Genomic DNA, 22,157 nt, shown 5'->3' with positions numbered 1-22,157 from the left:
TGGAGAGGTGGGTGAACCCTGCTATGTTACTACACACAGTATAGAGAGAATCATTGGTAAAGGTAAGAGTTAGACTGAGAGTTAGGATTAGAGTTAGGATTAGAGTTAGGATTAGATTTAGGATTAGAGTTAGGATTAGATTTAGGATTAGAGTTAGGATTAGATTTGGGATTAGAGTTAGGATTAGAGTTAGGATTAGATTTAGATAGAGTTAGGATTAGAGTTAGGATTAGAGTTAGGATTAGAGTTAGATAGAGTTAGGATTAGAGTTAGGATTAGATTTAGGATTAGAGTTAGATAGATTTAGATAGAGTTAGGATTAGAGATAGAATTAGATTTAGATAGAATTAGATTTAGATAGAGTTAGGATTAGAGATAGAGTTAGGGTTAGATTTAGAGTTAGGATTAGAGATAGAGTTAGGGTTAGATTTAGAGTTAGGATTAGAGATAGAGTTAGGGTTAGATTTAGATAGAGTTAGGATTAGAGTTAGATAGAGTTAGGATTAGAGTTAGGATTGGATTTAGATAGAGTTAGGATTAGAGTTAGATAGATTTGGGATTAGAGTTAGGATTAGAGTTAGGATTAGATTTAGATAGAGTTAGGATTAGAGTTAGATAGAGTTAGGATTAGAGTTAGATAGAGTTAGGATTAGAGTTAGATAGAGTTAGGATTAGAGTTAGATAGAGTTAGGATTAGATATAGGATTAGAGTTAGGATTAGAGTTAGATAGAGTTAGGATTAGAGTTAGATAGATTTGGGATTAGAGTTAGGATTAGAGTTAGGATTAGAGTTAGGATTAGAGTTAGGATTAGAGTTAGATAGAGTTAGGATTAGAGTTAGATAGAGTTAGGATTAGAGATAGAGTTAGGTTTAGAGATAGGGTTAGATTTAGAGTTAGCATTAGAGATAGAGTTAGGGTTAGATTTAGAGTTAGGTTTAGAGATAGGGTTAGATTTAGAGTTAGCATTAGAGATAGAGTTAGGGTTAGATTTAGAGTTAGGATTAGAGATACAGTTAGGGTTAGATTTAGAGTTAGGCATAGAATTAGGATTAGATTTAGAGCTAGCCTCGGTCCTCAATTCTAGCCTCTGTCTGTCTGTCTGTCCCCTCCCTTCCTTCATTATCTCTCTCACCTGAAGAAGACAGTAGCGCTCACATAACTCTGGGCCTGCAATGGTTTCCCCTGCCTCAGATCGTCAGCTACCTGCTTCGGGAGCATACCTGCACACACACACACACACACACACACACACACACACACACACACACACACACACACACACACACACACACACACACACACACACACACACACAGATAGAGGCACATTTGTTTCACTGGCACAACCACACTATCAATGTGCAACAGAGGAAAAAACTCTCCCCAAAATGGCTTCCGCTCAATGGGGAATAATAACAGATTAGATCCAAGATGGCGTCCGTACTGTAGAGCAGTCGGTCAGTCTTCTGTTTCTCATGCATCAAATCCTGGGTCCTCTCTGCTACCAGGACCTCCAGGTGCTTACTGTATTTCTCCATCTACACACACACACACACACACACACACACACACACACACACACACACACACACACACACACACACACACACACACACAGGCTGAAAGGGTTGTTTCATGGTTGAGATTGGGGTTAGTTTGTTTTAACATTGTTGTGAGTTTCTGATAACTTTTGAAAAGGTTGCTACTGGGTTGTGCGAACGTCTTTGTAACATTGTGTGAAGGTCGTTTTAAAGTTGTGTAAACGTTGCTGTGACGTCGCCTCTAGGTCGTACCAGGTTCATCATCATGTCCACAGGGCTAACTTTATTGGGGTTGATCCGATAGACGAACTTCCTGATCTGCTCGAAGGTGGGCCGGTGGACTGGGTTATGAGACCGGCACCTTCTGATGAGCTACGGCAACACGGAGGGGACACACAACACACACAACTCACACAGTCGTCTATATCAGACACTCGGGGAATAAACCTCCGTACTTCCATGTATTCTGCAGGACACACAACACACACCCTTCCCCTCCGTACCTCGACGTACTCTGCGGGACAGGGACAGGTGTTGTCGGCCTTGCCGGAGATTAGTTCTGGGAGTGGGGGGCACCAAGCACTCTCGAGAGAACTGTCCTCCACCTGGGGAGGGAGAGGGAGAGGGAGAGGGAGAGGGAGAGGGAGAGGGAGAGGGGGAGGGAAAGAGAGGTGGGGAGGGAGGGAGGGGGAGTGGGGGAAGGGGAAGGGAAGGGGAGGGAGAGGGGGAGGGGAGAGGGAGGGAGGGGGAGAGGGAGAGGGGGAAGGGAGGAAGTTAGGGGTGGGAGGGAAAGAGATGGTGAAAATACATCTAACTAATGGTTCATAGAAAGGAACTGTGTATGAATGGAGGGTGAATGGAGGGTGAATGGAGGGTGAATGGAGGGTGAATGGAGGGTGAATGGAGGGTGAATGGGGGTGAATGGAGGGTGAATGGAGGGTGAATGGAGGGTGAATGGATGGTGAATGGAGGGTGAATGGAGGGTGAATGGAGGGTGAATGGAGGGTGAATGGATGGTGAATGGAGGGTGAATGGAGGGTGAATGGAGGGTGAATGGAGGGTGAATGGATGGTGAATGGAGGGTGAATGGAGGGTGAATGTATGGTGAATGGAGGGTGAATGGAGGGTGAATGGATGGTGAATGGAGGGTGAATGGAGGGTGAATGGATGGTAAATGGGGGGTGAATGGAGGGTGAATGGAGGGTGAATGGTGGGTGAATGGATGGTGAATGGAGTGTGAATGGAGGGTGAATGGTGGGTGAATGGAGGGTGAACGGAGGGTGAATGTTGTCAGCTGGTATTATACATGGTTGCCTGGTTTGCAACTGGAACAGAAACACAAACACACACACATAAACACACACCTACATGCCCCTTAAACAGTACAAACACACACACATAAACACACACCTACATGCCCCTTAAACAGTACACACACATACACACACAAACACACACACATAAACACACACCTACATGCGCCTTAAATAGTACAAACACACACACACAAACACACACCTACATGCCCCTTAAACAGTACACACACACACACACACACACAAACACAAACACACACAAACACACACCAGCATGCCACTTAAACAGTATACATACACATCCACACATTCCTCCTCCAACATCCACCTACCGGGACAGGGTCACTGCGAGTGGCTATCTCCAACAGAATTATAGAGTAGCTGGAAAGAGATATACAAGTTCATAGATACTTAAAGTGAAAGTGTGTGTGGTTAGGTCCATATGTTTGTATGTGTGGGTGCGTGTGTGTGTGGTGTGCGTGTGTGTGTGGGTGCGTGTGTGTGGGTGCGTGTGTGTGGGTGCGTGTGTGTGGGTGCGTGTGTGTGTGTGTGGGTGCGTGTGTGTGGGTGCGTGTGTGTGGGTGCGTGTGTGTGGGTGTGTGTGCGGGTGTGTGTTTGTGTGTGTGTCACCTGAAGACGTCCCCGGGCAGGGTCGGTTCCTGGTTGGATGTCTGGCACTCAGGAGGCGTGTACACCTCTCTCAGTCTCATCTGATAGGATGACAGGGGTTCCGCTGCATCCTCCCTTCGATAGATGGTCAGACAGTAATCTGGAAAGAGGTTCAGACCAGCATTTGCTCTACCTTGCCTGGAGTGATAGATGGTGGGAGTTGTAGTTTTGTGACTATCAGATGGTGGGAGTAGTAGTTTTGTGACGATCAGATGGATGTAGTTGTAGTTTTGTGACGAACAGATGGTGGGCGTTGTAGTTTTGTGACTATCAGATGATGGGAGTTGTAGTTGTGTGACTATCAGATGGTGGGAGTTGTAGTTTTGTGACTATCAGATGGTGGGAGTTGTAGTTTTGTGACTATCAGATGGTGGGAGTTGTAGTTTTGTGACAATTAGATGGTGGGAGTTACAGTTTTGTGACTATAATGTTGGTCATTAAAGCCAGTCTAGCTCAATCGAAAACCGGTAAAATGTTTGAAATTAATTCAAATAGTATTTGAACCCAGGCCTGGCTAGGTTAAAAGTCAGAGGTGAGGCCATTGATTATAGGATAAAGGTCAGGGGTTAAAGGTTACCAGTGATCTTGCAGACCAGGCGGGCAGGTTTTACAGTGTACAGGCTAGGGATTATTACAGGTCAGGGGTTAAAGGTTACCAGTGATCTTGCAGACCAGGCGGGCAGGTTTTACAGTGTACAGGCTAGGGATTATTACAGGTCAGGGGTTAAAGGTTACCAGTGATCTTGCAGACCCAGCGGTCATCCAGAACACAGTTGAGTGATTTGAGGCGGCCATGACAGATCCTGTGTTGGTGGAGGTAGGACATTCCCCGGGCTATATCTGTGGCAAAGGAGAACCTGCAACACACAGTGAGGTCAAGGGTCAGAGGTAGGACATTCCTCGGGCTATATCTGTGGCAAAGGAGAACCTGCAATACACAGTGAGGTCATATCTGGGTCAGTGAGGTCAAGGGTAGGACATTCCTCGGGCTATATCTGTGGCAAAGGAGAACCTGCAACACACAGTGAGGTCAAGGGTCAGAGGTAGGACATTCCTCGGGCTATATCTGTGGCAAAGGAGAACCTGCAATACACAGTGAGGTCAAGGGTCAGAGGTAGGACATTCCTCGGGCTATATCTGTGGCAAAGGAGAACCTGCAACACACAGTGAGGTTAAGGGTCAGAGGTAGGACATTCCTCGGGCTATATCTGTGGCAAAGTAGAACCTACAACACACAGTGAGGTCAAGGGTCAGAGGTAGGACATTCCTCGGGCTATATCTGTGGCAAAGGAGAACCTGCTACACACAGTGAGGTCAAGGGTCAGAGGTAAGACATTCCTCGGGCTTTATCTGTGGCAAAGGAGAACCTGCAACACACAGTGAGGTCAAGGGGCAGAGGTAGGACATTCCCGGGCTATATCTGTAGCAAAGGAGAACCTGCAACACAGAGTGAGGTCAAGGGTCAGAGGTAGGACATTCCTCGGGCTATATCTGTGGCAAAGGAGAACCTGCAACACACAGTGAGGTCAAGGGTCAGAAATCTGGTAGGACATTCCCTCTGGCTATATCTGTGGCAAAGGAGAACCTGCAACACACAGTGAGGTCAAGGGTCAGAGGTAGGACATTCCCCTGGCTATATCTGTGGCAAAGGAGAACCTGCAACACACAGTGAGGTCAAGGGTCAGAGGTAGGACATTCTCTCGGGCTAAATCTGTGGCAAAGGAGAACCTGCAACACACAGTGAGGTCAAGGGTCAGAGGTAGGACATTCCTCGGGCTATATCTGTGGCAAAGGAGAACCTGCAACACACAGTGAGGTCAAGGGTTAGAGGTAGGACATTCCCCGGGCTATATCTGTGGCAAAGGAGAACCTGCAACACACAGTGAGGTCAAGGGTCAGAGGTAGGACATTCCCCGGGCTATATCTGTGGCAAAGGAGAACCTGCAACACACAGTGAGGTCAAGGGTTAGAGGTAGGACATTCCTCTGGCTATATCTGTGGCAAAGGAGAACCTGCAAATCAAATCAAATGTATTTATAAAGCCCTTACATCAGCTGATGTCTCAAAGTGCTGTACAGAAACCCAGCCTAAAACCCCAAACAGCAAGCAATGCAGGTGTAGAAGCACGGTGGCTAGGAAAAACTCCCTAGAAAGGAAGAAAAACCTAGAGAGGAACCAGGCTCACGCAATGAGGTCAAGGGTTAGACGTAGGACATCCCTCTGGCTATGTCTGTAGCAAACGAGACCCTGCAATACAAACACAATGAGGTCAAGGGTTAGATGTCAGGGGTCAAGGGTCTGGAGTAAAGGTTAGGGAAACCCCACACAAGAGGTCAGGGGTTAGGACATCCACTTGAATCCCCAGTTGAGAGGTGTGTGTGTGTGTGTGGGTGTTTGTGTGTGTGTGTGTGTGTGTGTGTGTGTACAGTACCTGAATCCCCAGTTGAGAAGTGTGTGTGTGTGTGTGTGTGTGTGTGTGTGTGTGTGTGTGTGTGTGTGTGTGTGTGTGTGTGTACCTGAATCCCCAGTTGAGAGGTATCTCATCGTTCATCAGGACATCATTCAGGCTTCCTTTAGGACAGTACTCTGTGATGATGGCTACGTTAAAGAATCTCCACACAGCCCCCAAAGAACTTACACAGGTTAGGATGTGGTCCAGTTCCCTATTGGACAGAGGTTAGAGGTCAGAGAACTAACAGGTTAGGGTGGTCCAGTTCCCTATTGGACAGAGGTTAGAGGTCAGAGAACTAACAGGTTAGGGTGGTCCAGTTCCCTATTAGACAGAGGTTAGAGGTCAGAGAACTAACAGGTTAGGGTGGTCCAGTTCCCTATTAGACAGAGGTTAGAGGTCAGAGAACTAACAGGTTAGGGTGGTCCAGTTCCCTATTAGACAGAGGTTAGAGGTCAGAGAACTAACAGGTTAGGGTGGTCCAGTTCCCTATTAGACAGAGGTTAGAGGTCAGAGAACTAACAGGTTAGGGTGGTCCAGTTCCCTATTGGACAGAGGTTAGAGGTCAGAGAACTAACAGGTTAGGGTGGTCCAGTTCCCTATTGGACAGAGGTTAGAGGTCAGAGAACTAACAGGTTAGGGTGGTCCAGTTCCCTCTTGGACAGAGGTTAGAGGTCAGAGAACTAACAGGTTAGGGTGGTCCAGTTCCCTATTAGACAGAGGTTAGAGGTCAGAGAACTAACAGGTTAGGGTGGTCCAGTTCCCTATTGGTCAGAGGTTAGATAATATAAAATGAGAGCTTGCTAGTCCACCCATATTATTATATAAATTATAGATCTCAAGTACTTTGCTTTATTTTAATACATAACATTCCACCAGTTATACTAATACTGTCCCCATCTGACCTGTTGACCTCTACTGTCCCCATCTGACCTGTTGACCTCTACTGTCCCCACCTGACCTGTTGACCTCTATTGTCCCCACCTGACCTGTTGACCTCTACTGTCCCCCTATTGACCTGTTGACCTCTACTGTCCCCATCTGACCTGTTGACCTCTAGTGTCCCCACCTGACCTGTTGACCTCTATTGTCCCCACCTGACCTGTTGACCTCTACTGTCCCCACCTGACCTGTTGACCTCTATTGTCCCCACCTGACCTGTTGACCTCTATTGTCCCCACCTGACCTGTTGACCTCTATTGTCCCCACCTGACCTGTTGACCTCTATTGTCCCCACCTGACTTGCTTGACCTCTCTTCTGATGGTCTTGGACAGAGGTTAAGGTCTTGGTCTGAATCCGGTTAGGGTGGCCAGTCCTTCCATCACTAGAGGTTAGAGGATCAGAGGTATACTAACAGGTTACAGGTCCAGTTACTATAGGATCAACAGGTATACTATAGGATCAACAGGTATACTATAGGATCAACAGGTATACTATAGGATCAACAGGTATACTATAGGATCAACAGGTATACTAGAGTATCAACAGGTATACTATAGGATCAACAGATACTAACAGGTTCAGGGGTATACTATTGGATCAGAGGTATACTATAGGATCAACAGGTATACTATAGGATCAACAGGTATATTATAGGATCAACAGGTATACTATAGGATCAACAGGTATACTATAGGATCAACAGGTATACTATAGGATCAACAGGTTTACTATAGGATCAACAGGTATACTATAGGATCAACAGGTATACTATAGGATCAACAGGTATACTATAGGATTAACAGGTATACTATAGGATCAACAGGTTTACTATAGGACAGAGGTATACTATAGAACTCAACAGGTATACTATAGGATTCCCTATTAACAGGGTATACTCAGAGAACTAACAGGTTACTATAGGATCAGTTCCCTATACTATAGGATCAACAGGTATACAAGATATAAGAACTACTAATGATTATAGGATACAAATACTACCAATATATACAATACTACCAATATATACAAATACTACCAATATTTACAATACTACCAATATATACAAATACTACCAATATATACAATACACCCAATATATACAAATACTACCAATATATACACTACGACCAATATATACAAATACTACCAATATACACAAATACTACCAATATATACAATACTACCAGTATATACAAATACTACCAATATATACAAATACTGTCCCCATATACAATACACCTCTATATCCCCACAAATACTACCAATATTGTACAATACCTACCTGTTGACCTCTATATATACAAACCTACCTGTTGACCAATATTGTATACAATACTACCATACTGACCTATATACACTAAATACTACCAATACCTATTACTACCAATATCCCCATACTACCTGTTACCCAATATATACAAATACTACCTATTGACCTCTATATACAAATACTACCAATATATACAATACTACCAATATATACAAATACTACCAATATTTACAATACTACCAATATACACAAATACTACCAATATTTACAATACTACCAATATATACAAATACTACCAATATTTACAATACTACCAATATACACAAATACTACCAATATATACAATACTAAATATTGGTACTGATACAAATGGCCACCAATTCCATACTACCAATATAGGATCACCAATATACTACAGGATACAGGTATACTATAGGACCAACATATACTATACTCAATATATACTATAGGATAAACAATATACTATAATCAACATTATATACAAATTTACTATATATTTACAGGTACTACTATATCAACAGGTATACTAATATTTACAGGTACTACTATAGGATCAACAGGTATACTATAGGATCAACATTATACTACTATAGGATCAAAACAATACTACTATATATCAACAGGTATACTATAGGATCAACAGGTATACTATAGGATCAACAGGTGTACTGTAGGATTTCAGGTATACTATCAGGTGTGAGTGTTACAGAGACTCACTATGTCCCAGTGTGGAGTGTTACAGATACTCACTATGTCCCAGTATGTATAGTGTTACAGAGACTCACTATGTCCCAGTGTGTAGTGTTACAGAGATCACAGGTATGTCCCAGTAGTGATGTTACAGAGACTCACTATGTCCCAGTGTGTACTATAGTGTTACAGGACTCACTATGTCCCAGTGTGTGAGTGTTACAGAGACTCACTATGTCCCAGTGTATGAAGTTACAGAGACTCACTATGTCCCAGTGTGTAGTGATACAGAGACTCACTATGTCCCAGTGTTATACAATACTATGTCCCAGTGTGTGAGTGTTACAGAGACTCACTATGTCCCAGTGTGTGATGTTACAAGACTCAATATGTCCCAATGTGTATAGTGTTACAGAGACTCAATATGTCCCAGTACTGTGAGTGTTACAGAGACTCACTATGTCCAAGTGTACCAATGTTACAAGACTCACTATGTCCAATATATCCAATACTACCAGTGTTACAGAGACTCACTATGTCCCAGTGTGTGAATGTTACAGAGACTCACTATGTCCCAGTGTGTGAGTGTTACAGATACTCACTATGTCCCAATATAGTGTTACAGATACTCAATATGTCCCAGTGTGTGAGTGTTACAGAGACTCACTATGTCCCAGTGTGTGAGTGTTACAGAGACTCACTATGTCCCAGTGTGTGAGTGTTACAAGACTCACTATGTCCCAGTGTGTGAGTGTTACAGAGACTCACTATGTCCCAGTACTGTGAGTGTTACAGAGACTCACTATGTCCCAGTGTGTGAGTGTTACAGAGACTCACTATGTCCCAGTGTGTGAGTGTTACAGAGACTCACTATGTCCCAGTGTGTGAGTGTTACAGAGACTCACCGATATGTCCCAGTGTGTGAGTGTTACAGAGACTCACTATGTCCCAGTGTGTGAGTGTTACAGAGACTCACTATGTCCCAGTGTGTGAGTGTTACAGAGACTCACTATGTCCCAGTGTGTGAGTGTTACAGAGACTCACTATGTCCCAGTGTGTGAGTGTTACAGAGACTCACTATGTCCCAGTGTGTGAGTGTTACAGAGACTCACTATGTCCCAGTGTGTGAGTGTTACAGAGACTCACTATGTCCCAGTGTGTGAGTGTTACAGAGACTCACTATGTCCCAGTGTGTGAGTGTTACAGAGACTCACTATGTCCCAGTGTGTGAGTGTTACAGAGACTCACTATGTCCCAGTGTGTGAGTGTTACAGAGACTCACTATGTCCCAGTGTGTGAGTGTTACAGAGACTCACTATGTCCCAGTGTGTGAGTGTTACAGAGACTCACTATGTCCCAGTGTGTTACAGAGACTCATGTCCCAGTGAGTGTTACAGAGACTCACTATGTCCCAGTGTGTGAGTGTTACAGAGACTCACTATGTCCCAGTGTGTGAGTGTTACAGAGACTCACTATGTCCCAGTGTGTGAGTGTTACAGAGACTCACTATGTCCCAGTGTGTGAGTGTTACAGAGACTCACTATGTCCCAGTGTGTGAGTGTTACAGAGACTCACTATGTCCCAGTGTGTGAGTGTTACAGAGACTCACTATGTCCCAGTGTGTGAGTGTTACAGAGACTCACTATGTCCCAGTGTGTGAGTGTTACAGAGACTCACTATGTCCCAGTGTGTGAGTGTTACAGAGACTCACTATGTCCCAGTGTGTGAGTGTTACAGAGACTCACTATGTCCCAGTGTGTGAGTGTTACAGAGACTCACTATGTCCCAGTGTGTGAGTGTTACAGAGACTCACTATGTCCCAGTGTGTGAGTGTTACAGAGACTCACTATGTCCCAGTGTGTGAGTGTTACAGAGACTCACTATGTCCCAGTGTGTGAGTGTTACAGAGACTCACTATGTCCCAGTGTGTGAGTGTTACAGAGACTCACTATGTCCCAGTGTGTGAGTGTTACAGAGACTCACTATGTCCCAGTGTGTGAGTGTTACAGAGACTCACTATGTCCCAGTGTGTGAGTGTTACAGAGACTCACTATGTCCCAGTGTGTGAGTGTTACAGAGACTCACTATGTCCCAGTGTGTGAGTGTTACAGAGACTCACTATGTCCCAGTGTGTGAGTGTTACAGAGACTCACTATATCCCGGTGTGTGAGTCTTACAGAGACTCACTATGTCCCAGTGTGTGAGTGTTACAGAGACTCACTATGTCCCAGTGTGTGAGTGTTACAGTTGACTCACTATGTCCCAGTGAGTTAGCCTGTCCCAGTTGTACAGGAGACTCACTATGTCCCAGTGACACAGCTGAGTGTTACAGAACTCACTGTTCCCAGTGTGAATAGGGGCAGACAGGATCACTGTCCCAGTGTGTGAGTCCTGGCTACCTGGTCTGGTGGGGAGGTTAAGAGACTCACTATGTCCCAGTGTGGGAGGGAGAGAGAAAGACTCACTATGTCCCAGTGTGTGAGTGTTACAGAGACTCACTATGTCCCAGTGGTGAGTGTTACAGAGACTCACTATGTCCCAGTGTGTGAGTGTTAGGGGAGACTCACTATGTCCCAGTGGTGGGAGTGGAGGGACAGGAGACTCACTAGAGTCCCAGTGGTGAGTGTTAGAGAGACTCAGGGTCCCAGGAGGGAGGAGTGGTACAGAGACTCACAGAGAGAGAGACTCAGAGTCCCAGTGGGAGGGAGGTTACAGAGACTCAGAGTCCCAGGGGGAGTGAGTGTTACAGAGAGAGAACTATGTCCCAGGGGAGAGTGTTACAGAGAGGGGTCCCAGAGTGTGAGTGTTAGGGAGGACAGACTCACTATGTCCCAGTGTGTGAGTGAGAAGAGACTCAGGGAGGGAGGGAGTGGGAGGGAGAGAGGGTCCCAGGAGGGAGGGTTAGAGAGAGGGGGACTAGGGAGAGAGAGAGAGTTAGAGAGACTATGTCCCAGTGGGAGGGAGAGAGAGAGAGAGAGAGTCCCAGAGAGAGAGAGAGAGAGAGATGAAGGAAGGAAGGGAGGGAAGAGAGGAGCACAGGGGGAGGGATGGGTGGGAGGAGAGAAAGAGAGTTGAGGGAGGAGAGAGAGAGAGAGAGGGAGGGAGGTTAGCAGTGTTAGAATATAATCAACATAAATTACAAATTGAAAAATACAGAAGAGTTTTAATATCTATTTGACACATATAGAATAGTATAGTAGTACCATGTTTAATCTGCCTGATATATAGTATAGCAGTACCATGTTTAATCTGCCTGATATATAGTATAGTAGTACCATGTTTAATCTGCCTGATATAGTATAGTAGTACCATGTTTAATCTGCCTGATATAGAATAGTATAGTAGTACCATGTTTAATCTGCCTGATATAGTATAGTAGTACCATGTTTAATCTGCCTGATATATAGTATAGTAGTACCATGTTTAATCTGCCTGATATATAGTATAGCAGTACCATGTTTAATCTGCCTGATATATAGTATAGTAACCATGTTTAGTATAGGGAGCAGTACCATGTTTAATCTGCCTGATATAGAATAGTATAGTAGTACCATGTTTAATCTGCCTGATATAGAATAGTATAGTAGTACCAGTTTAATCTGCCTGATATATAGTATAGCAGTACCATGTTTAATCTGCCTGATATATAGTATAGTAGTACCATGTTTAATCTGCCTGATATATAGTATAGTAGTACCATGTTTAATCTGCCTGATATATAGTATAGCAGTACCATGTTTAATCTGCCTGATATAGTATAGTAGTACCATGTTTAATCTGCCTGATATATAGTATAGTATAGTAGTACCATGTTTAATCTGCCTGATATAGTATAGTAGTACCATGTTTAATCTGCCTGATATATAGTATAGTAGTACCATGTTTAATCTGCCTGATATATATTATAGCAGTACCATGTTTAATCTGCCTGATATAGTATAGTAGTACCATGTTTAATCTGCCTGATATAGAATAGTATAGCAGTACCATGTTTAATCTGCCTGATATATATTATAGTAGTACCATGTTTAATCTGCCTGATATAGAATAGTATAGTAGTACCATGTTTAATCTGCCTATATTATAGATATGTTTAATCTGCCTGATATAGTATAGTAGTACCATGTTTAATCTGCCTGATATAGAATAGTATAGCAGTACCATGTTTAATCTGCCTGATATAGAATAGTATAGTAGTACCATGTTTAATCTGCCTGATATATAGTATAGCAGTACCATGTTTAATCTGCCTGATATATAGTATAGCAGTACCATGTTTAATCTGCCTGATATATAGTATAGTAGTACCATGTTTAATCTGCCTGATATATAGTATAGTAGTACCATGTTTAATCTGCCTGATATATATTATAGCAGTACCATGTTTAATCTGCCTGATATATATTATAGTAGTACCATGTTTAATCTGCCTGATATAGAATAGTATAGTAGTACCATGTTTAATCTGCCTGATATAGAATAGTAGTACCATGTTTAATCTGCCTGATATATATTATAGTAGTACCATGTTTAATCTGCCTGATATATATTATAGTAGTACCATGTTTAATCTGCCTGATATAGAATAGTATAGTAGTACCATGTTTAATCTGCCTGATATATATTATAGCAGTACCATGTTTAATCTGCCTGATATAGTATAGTAGTACCATGTTTAATCTGCCTGATATATATTATAGTAGTACCATGTTTAATCTGCCTGATATATATATAGTAGTACCATGTTTAATCTGCCTGATATAGTATAGTAGTACCATGTTTAATCTGCCTGATATAGTAGTAGTAGTACCATGTTTAATCTGCCTGATATAGAATATAGTAGTACCATGTTTAATCTGCCTGATATATATATAGTAGTACCATGTTTAATCTGCCTGATATAGTATAGTAGTACCATGTTTAATCTGCCTGATATAGAATAGTATAGTAGTACCATGTTTAATCTGCCTGATATAGTATAGTAGTACCATGTTTAATCTGCCTGATATATAGTATAGCAGTACCATGTTTAATCTGCCTGATATAGAATAGTATAGTAGTACCATGTTTAATCTGCCTGATATAGTATAGTATAGTAGTACCATGTTTAATCTGCCTGATATAGTATAGTAGTACCATGTTTAATCTGCCTGATATAGAATAGTATAGTAGTACCATGTTTAATCTGCCTGATATAGTATAGTAGTACCATGTTTAATCTGCCTGATATAGTATAGTAGTACCATGTTTAATCTGCCTGATATATATTATAGCAGTACCATGTTTAATCTGCCTGATATATATTATAGTAGTACCATGTTTAATCTGCCTGATATAGAATAGTATAGCAGTACCATGTTTAATCTGCCTGAAGTCAATGATCCAGCTCTCATCCCAAAGCATCTTCTGTTTCTGGTATTTAAACCACTGAAGAAGAAGAGATGAGTAAACACAACAACCTCAACTGTATTGTGTGTGTGTGTGTGTGTGTGTGTGTGTGTGTGTGTGTGTGTGTGTGTGTGTGTGTGTGTGTGTGTGTGTGTGTGTGTGTGTGTGTGTGTGTGTGTGTGTGTGTGTGTGTGTGTGTGTGTGTGTGTGTGCGTGCGTGCGTGTGTGTGTGTGTGTGTGTATTCAGTTCAGTTTAATAGTGTTATTTGAAACAAGAAAACAACAGCTTTTGATTTTACTGAATGTTCAATTCGATCAAGAGATTAAATAAATAAATACTACAGTCAGTAAATAAATAAATGAATAATACTACTGTAAATAAATGAATACTGTAGTAAATAAATAAATAATATAGTAAATAAATAAATAATATTGTAAATAAATAAATACTGTAGTAAATAAATAAATAATATAGTAAATAAATAAATACTATGGTAAATAAATAAATCAATACTATAGTAAATAAATAAATACTATAGTAAATAAATAAATAAATACGTGTGTGTAAATAAATAAATAATATTGTAAATAAATAAATACTGTAGTAAATAAATAAATAATATAGTAAATAAATAAATACTATGGTAAATAAAAAAATAAATACTATAGTAAATAAATAAATACTATAGTAAATAAATAAATAAATAAATACTATAGTAAATAAATAAATACTATAGTAAATAAATAAATACTATAATGAATAAATAAATACCGTAGTAAATAAATAAATAAATACTATAGTAAATAAATAAATAAATACTAGAGTAAATAAATAAATACCGTAGTAAATAAATAAATAAATAAATAAATAAATACTATAGTAAATAAATAAATAAATAAATAAATAAATACTATAGTAAATAAATAAATAAATTTTATAGTACATAAATAAATACCGTTGTAAATAAATAAATAAATACTATAGTAAATAAATAAATAAATACTATAGTAAATTAATAAATAAATACTATAGTAAATTAATAAATACTATAGTAAATAAATAAATACTATAGTAAATTAATAAATAAATACCGTAGTAAATAAATAAATACTATAGTAAATAAATAAATACTATAGTAAATAAATAAATACTATAGTAAATTAATAAATACTATAGTAAATTAATAAATACTATAGTAAATTAATAAATAAATAGTATAGTAGGTGATTTTTTTTACGTAGCTGCTGTCCACTCTACCTTCTCACTCTGCTGTCCACTCTACCTTCTCACTCTGCTGTCCACTCTACCTACTCACTCTGCTGTCCACTCTACCTACTCACTCTGCTGTCCACTCTACCTACTCACTCTGCTGTCCACTCTACCTTCTCACTCTGCTGTCCACTCTATCTTCTCACTCTGCTGTCCACTCTACCTACTCACTCAGCTGTCCACTCTACCTACTCACTCTGCTGTCCACTCTACCTACTCACTCTGCTGTCCACTCTACCTACTCACTCTGCTGTCCACTCTACCTACTCACTCTGCTGTCCACTCTGTCCACTCTACCTTCACTCTGCTGTCCACTCTACTCTACCTACTCACTCTGCTGTCCACTCCGCTGTCCACTCTACCTACTCACTCTGCTGTCCACTCTGTCCACTCTACCTACTCACTCTGCTGTCCACTACTCACTCTGCTGTCCACTCTACCTACTCACTCTGCTGTCCACTCCGCTGTCCACTCTACCTACTCACTCTGCTGTCCACACTCTGCTGTCCACCTACCTACTCACTCAGCTGTCCACTCTACCTACTCACTCTGCTGTCCACTCTGCTGTCCACTCTACCTACTCACTCTGCTGTCCACTCTACCTACTCACTCTGCTGTCCACTCTACCTACTCACTCTGCTGTCCACTCTACCTACTCACTCTGCTGTCCACTCTGCTGTCCACTCTACCTACTCACTCTGCTGTCCACTCTACCTACTCACTCTGCTGTCCACTCTACCTACTCACTCTGCTGTCCACTCTGCTGTCCACTCTACCTACACTCACTCTGCTGTCCACTCTGCTGTCCACTCTACCTACTCACTCTGCTGTCCACTCTACCTACTCACTCTGCTGTCCACTCTACCTACTCACTCTGCTGTCCACTCTGCTGTCCACTCTACCTACTCACTCTGCTGTCCACTCTGCTGTCCACTCTACCTACTCACTCTGCTGTCCACTCTACCTACTCACTCTGCTGTCCACTCTACCTACTCACTCTGCTGTCCACTCTACCTACTCACTCTGCTGTCCACTCTGCTGTCCACTCTACCTACTCACTCTGCTGTCCACTCTACCTACTCACTCTGCTGTCCACTCTCACTCTGCTGTCCACTCTACTACCTACTCACTCTGCTGTCCACTCTGCTGTCCACTCTACCTACTCACTCTGCTGTCCACTCACTCTGCTGTCCACTCTACCTACTCACTCTGCTGTCCACTCTGCTGTCCACTCTGCTGTCCACCTACCTGCTCACTCTGCTGTCCACTCTCACTCTGCTGTCCACTCTGCTGTCCACTCTACCTACTCACTCTGCTGTCACTCTGCTGTCCACTCTACCTACTCACTCTGCTGTCCACTCTGCTGCTGTCCACTCTACCTACTCACTCTGCTGTCCACTCTACCTACTCACTCTGCTGTCCACTCTACTCTCTGCTGTCCACTCTCTGCCTACTCACTCTGCTGTCCACTCTACCTACTCACTCTGCTGTCCACTCTACCTACTCACTCTGCTGTCCACTCTACTCTACTCACTCTGCTGTCCACTGCTGTCCACTCTGCTGTCCACTCTACCTACTCACTCTGCTGTCCACTCTGCTGTCCACTCTACTCTCACTCTGCTGTCCACTCTACCTACTCACTCTGCTGTCCACTCCGCTGTCCACTCTACCTACTCACTCTGCTGTCCACTCTGCTGTCCACTCTACCTACTCACTCTGCTGTCCACTCTACCTACTCACTCTGCTGTCCACTCTACCTACTCACTCTGCTGTCCACTCTGCTGTCCACTCTACTGCTGTCCACTCTACCTCTGCTCCACTCTGCTGTCCACTCTACCTCACTCTGCTGTCCACTCTGCTGTCCACTCTACCTACTCACTCTGCTGTCCACTCTACCTACTCACTCTGCTGTCCACTCTACCTACTCACTCTGCTGTCCACTCCGCTGTCCACTCTACCTCTCACTCTGCTGTCCACTCTGCTGTCCACTCTACCTACTCACTCTGCTGTCCACTCTACCTACTCACTCTGCTGTCCACTCTACCTACTCACTCTGCTGTCCACTCTGCTGTCCACTCTACCTACTCACTCTGCTGTCCACTCTGCTGTCCACTCTACCTACTCACTCTGCTGTCCACTCTGTCCACTCTGCTGTCCACTCTACCTACTCACTCTGCTGTCCACTCTACCTACTCACTGTGCTGTCCACTCTGCTGTCCACTCGACCTACTCACTCTGCTGTCCACTCTACCTACTCACTCTGCTGTCCACTCTACCTACTCACTCTGCTGTCCACTCACCTCTCACTCTGCTGTCCACTCTGCTGTCCACTCTACCTACTCACTCTGCTGTCCACTCTACCTACTCACTCTGCTGTCCACTCCGCTACCACTCTACCTACTCACTCTGCTGTCCACTCTGCTGTCCACTCTACCTACTCACTCTGCTGTCCACTCTACCTACTCACTCTGCTGTCCACTCTACCTACTCTCCACTCTGCTGTCCACTCTACCTACTCACTCTGCTGTCCACTCTGCTGTCCACTCTACCTACTCACTCTGCTGTCCACTCTGCTGTCCACTCTACCTACTCACTCTGCTGTCCACTCTGCTGTCCACTCTACCTACTCACTCTGCCCACTCTGCCTACTCACTCTGCTGTCCACTCTACCTACTCACTCTGCTGTCCACTCTACCTACTCACTCTGCTGTCCACTCTGCTGTCCACTCTACCTACTCACTCTGCTGTCCACTCTACCTACTCACTCTGCTGTCCACTCTACCTACTCACTCTGCTGTCCACTCCGCTGTCCACTCTACCTACTCACTCTGCTGTCCACTCTGCTGTCCACTCTACCTACTCACTCTGCTGTCCACTCTACCTACTCACTCTGCTGTCCACTCTACTACTCACTCTGCTGTCCACTCTACCTCTACCTACTCACTCTGCTGTCCACTCTGCTGTCCACTCTACCTACTCACTCTGCTGTCCACTCTGCTGTCCACTCTACCTACTCACTCTGCTGTCCACTCTACCTACTCACTCTGCTGTCCACTCTGCTGTCCACTCTACCTACTCACTCTGCTGTCCACTCTACCTACTCACTCTGCTGTCCACTCACTCCGCTGTCCACTACCTACTCACTCTGCTGTCCACTCTGCTGTCCACTCTACCTACTCACTCTGCTGTCCACTCTACCTACTCACTCTGCTGTCCACTCTACTCTACCTACTCACTCTGCTGTCCACTCTGCTGTCCACTCTACCTACTCACTCTGCTGTCCACTCTACCTACTCACTCTGCTGTCCACTCTACCTACTCACTCTGCTGTCCACTCCGCTGTCCACTCTACCTACTCACTCTGCTGTCCACTCTGCCTACTCACTCTGCTGTCCACTCTACCTACTCACTCTGCTGTCCACTCTGTACTCACTCTGTGTCCACTCTGCTGTCCACTCTACCTACTCACTCTGCTGTCCACTCTACCTACTCACTCTGCTGTCCACTCTACCTACTCACTCTGCTGTCCACTCTACCTACTCACTCTGCTGTCCACTCTGCTGTCCACTCTACCTACTCACTCTGCTGTCCACTCTACCTACTCACTCTGCTGTCCACTCTACCTACTCACTCTGCTGTCCACTCTGCTGTCCACTCTACCTACTCACTCTGCTGTCCACTCTGCTGTCCACTCTACCTACTCACTCTGCTGTCCACTCTGCCTACTCACTCTGCTGTCCACTCTACCTACTCACTCTGCTGTCCACTCTACCTACTCACTCTGCTGTCCACTCTACTCTACCTACTCACTCTGCTGTCCACTCTACCTACTCACTCTGCTGTCCACTCTACCTACTCACTCTGCTGTCCACTCTGTCCACTCTACCTACTCACTCTGCTGTCCACTCTGCTGTCCACCTACCTACTCACTCTGCTGTCCACTCTACCTACTCACTCTGCTGTCCACTCTGCTGTCCACTCTACCTACTCACTCTGCTGTCCACTCTACCTACTCACTCTGCTGTCCACTCTACCTACTCACTCTGCTGTCCACTCCACAGTGTTCCCAATTCCCCCTCATTGACATTGAGGGAAATTCATGTTGTACATGAAAGATCTGGTCAACAAGTGCGATGTCATGTTCTTTTTTCAGGAGGGGTATTAGCCTACATGCAGCTCTCATGTTGTACATAAAATACATGATCGACATGTTGGTAGAAACGTTGTTGTCTGTTGTAACTGTATTGCAGACAGAGAGACAGACAGGCAGTCTATCATGTTTTGAGGCAGCAAATCAGATGGCAATTGTACTGTTTGTCCATTTTGAGACGCAGTAGCCAGTAAACAAAGTAGTCCGAATTAATCTATGATAAACTCAAGAAGTCTGTCATTAATTTTCATGTTTTTGCAGAGGAGATCTTAGTCGCACAATTTTACAACAGGCACTTATTTGAAGAATCCCTACCGTTGACCAATGGCCGACGAGCGGGTGTAGACTTCAGCTAACGACTTCGGCTTGCCTAGAGAAAATATTTTGTGTGCCTGAACAGTCCAAAGAACCCTTGCCGACAAAAGTCACAAACTTTTTCCCGAACTATTCCGAACTGTTTGGGCTGGGAAGCATGTTGACAGTCTCATCTTAAAAATAAACCACGAATCCCCCTGTGACAAGAAAAATGGAAGCTTTGTTGTGTACAAAAAAATGTAAGTTAATTGTTAAATACATGTCTAGCCTGTCTATCTGTGGGAATCAGGGTTGACGTGTTGTGCTCAACCCGGTCTGTTTTCCACCACAAAACACCAGGTAATGGTTTTAAAGAGTACAACCAGCTGACCTGCTTTTATATATTTTACATATTTATTTATTATATCTTTTACTATTTGACTAAAATATATTCAATGTTTCTTTTATAAAAAATATCTAAAAAGTAAGTTTCATCATATTTTTAATTTTTAATTTGTTTATTTAATCTTTATTTAATTAACAAGGCATTAACTGGAGAGTTCAGGTCATTTAAATAAATAATGAACAGACTAAATGAATCACTAATCAAATTAAATAAATATTCAGAAATGACTAAGTCAAGCAACAAAATAACTACACTCTTAGAAAAAAAGGGTACCGAAGGGTTGTTCGTCTGTCCCCATAGTAGAACAGCTATATTATCCTATTAGCCAAAGAACCCTTTAATATTCTAAGATTCTAAGATTCTAAGATTTCTTCTTTCTGCCTTGCAAATGTATTCATCCCCCTTTGTGTCTTTCCTATTTTGTAGCATTATAACCTGTAATTTAAATTGATTTTAATTTGGATTTCATGTAATGGACATACACAAAATAGTCCAAATTGTCACGTTCTGACCTTAGTTCCTTTGTTATGTCTTTGTTTTAGTATGGTCAGGGCGTGAGTTGGGATGTGGTAGTCTACGTTCTTTTTTCTATGTTGTGTTTATGTGTTTGGCCTGGTATGGTTCTCAATCAGAGGCAGCTGTCGATCGTTGTCTCTGATTGAGAATCATACTTAGGCAGTATTTTCCCACCTGTGTTTTGTGGGTGATTATTTTCTGTTTTAGTGTTTTACCTAACAGAACGGTTTCGGTTTTCCTTTATTTTCAAGTTGTTATTTTGTATTGTCAAGTGTTCAGTAAAATAAATCATCATTTATCATTTATCAGGCTGCGCATTGGTCCGACATTTCATGCTCCTCGTCAGGTGAGGACGAAGAATTCCGTTACACAAATTTGTAAAGTGAAATGACAAAAATAACTTATTTCAAAACATTTAAATAAATAAATAAACAGGAAAGCAGTGCGTGTATATGTATTCACCCACTTTGAAGACCCTAAAACAAACAGTTACAGAGTTTAATGGCTGTGATAGAAAAAACTGAGGATGTGTCAACAATATTGTAGTTACTCCACAATATTAACTTAAATGAGAGAGTGAACAAAAGGAATCCAGTACAGAATAAACATATTACATGCATCCTGTTTACAATAAGGCACTGAAGTAAAACTGCAAAAAAATGTGTCAAATAAATTAACTTGAATACAAAGTGTTATGTTTGGGGCAAATCCAACACAACATATCACTGAGTAAAACTCTTCATATTTTCAATGATGGTGGTGGCTGCATCATGTTATGGGTATGCTTGTCATCGGCAAAGTCTAGGGAGTTTTGGGGGGGTATAAAAAGAACGGCATAGAGCTAAATCCTAGAGGAAAACCTGGTTCAGTCTGCTTTCCACCAGACACTGGGAGATGAATTCACCTTTCAGCAGGACAGTAACATAAAACACAAGGCCAAATCTTCACTACCAAGAGGACTGTGAATGTTCCTGTGTGGCTGAGTTAGAGATTTGACTTAAATCTACTTGAAAATCTATGGCAACACTTGAAAATGGCTGTCTAGCGATGATCAATAAACACTTTGACAAAGCTTGAAGAATTTGAAAAAGAATAGTGCAAAATATTGTACAACCCAGGTGTGCAAAGCTCTTGGAGACTTAACCAGAAAGACTCTGTAATCACTGCCAAAGGTGATTATAATATGTATTGACTCAGGGGTATTACATTTTCAATAATTTTAACAAACTGTAT

General features: G+C 42.7%; 1 pseudogene; it reads right to left on the bottom strand.

Moving 5' to 3' along the window:
• The window catches only part of LOC135511224 (atrial natriuretic peptide receptor 2-like), a 70,275-nt pseudogene that overhangs the window by 32,152 nt on the left and 15,966 nt on the right, over positions 1-22,157 (bottom strand).

This window comes from Oncorhynchus masou, chromosome 23 (genome assembly GCF_036934945.1).
Source record: "Oncorhynchus masou masou isolate Uvic2021 chromosome 23, UVic_Omas_1.1, whole genome shotgun sequence".
NCBI classification, from domain to species: domain Eukaryota; kingdom Metazoa; phylum Chordata; class Actinopteri; order Salmoniformes; family Salmonidae; genus Oncorhynchus; species Oncorhynchus masou.
The sequence above is the reverse complement of the archived record's forward strand: the minus strand, read 5'-3'. Positions and strand labels throughout refer to the sequence as shown.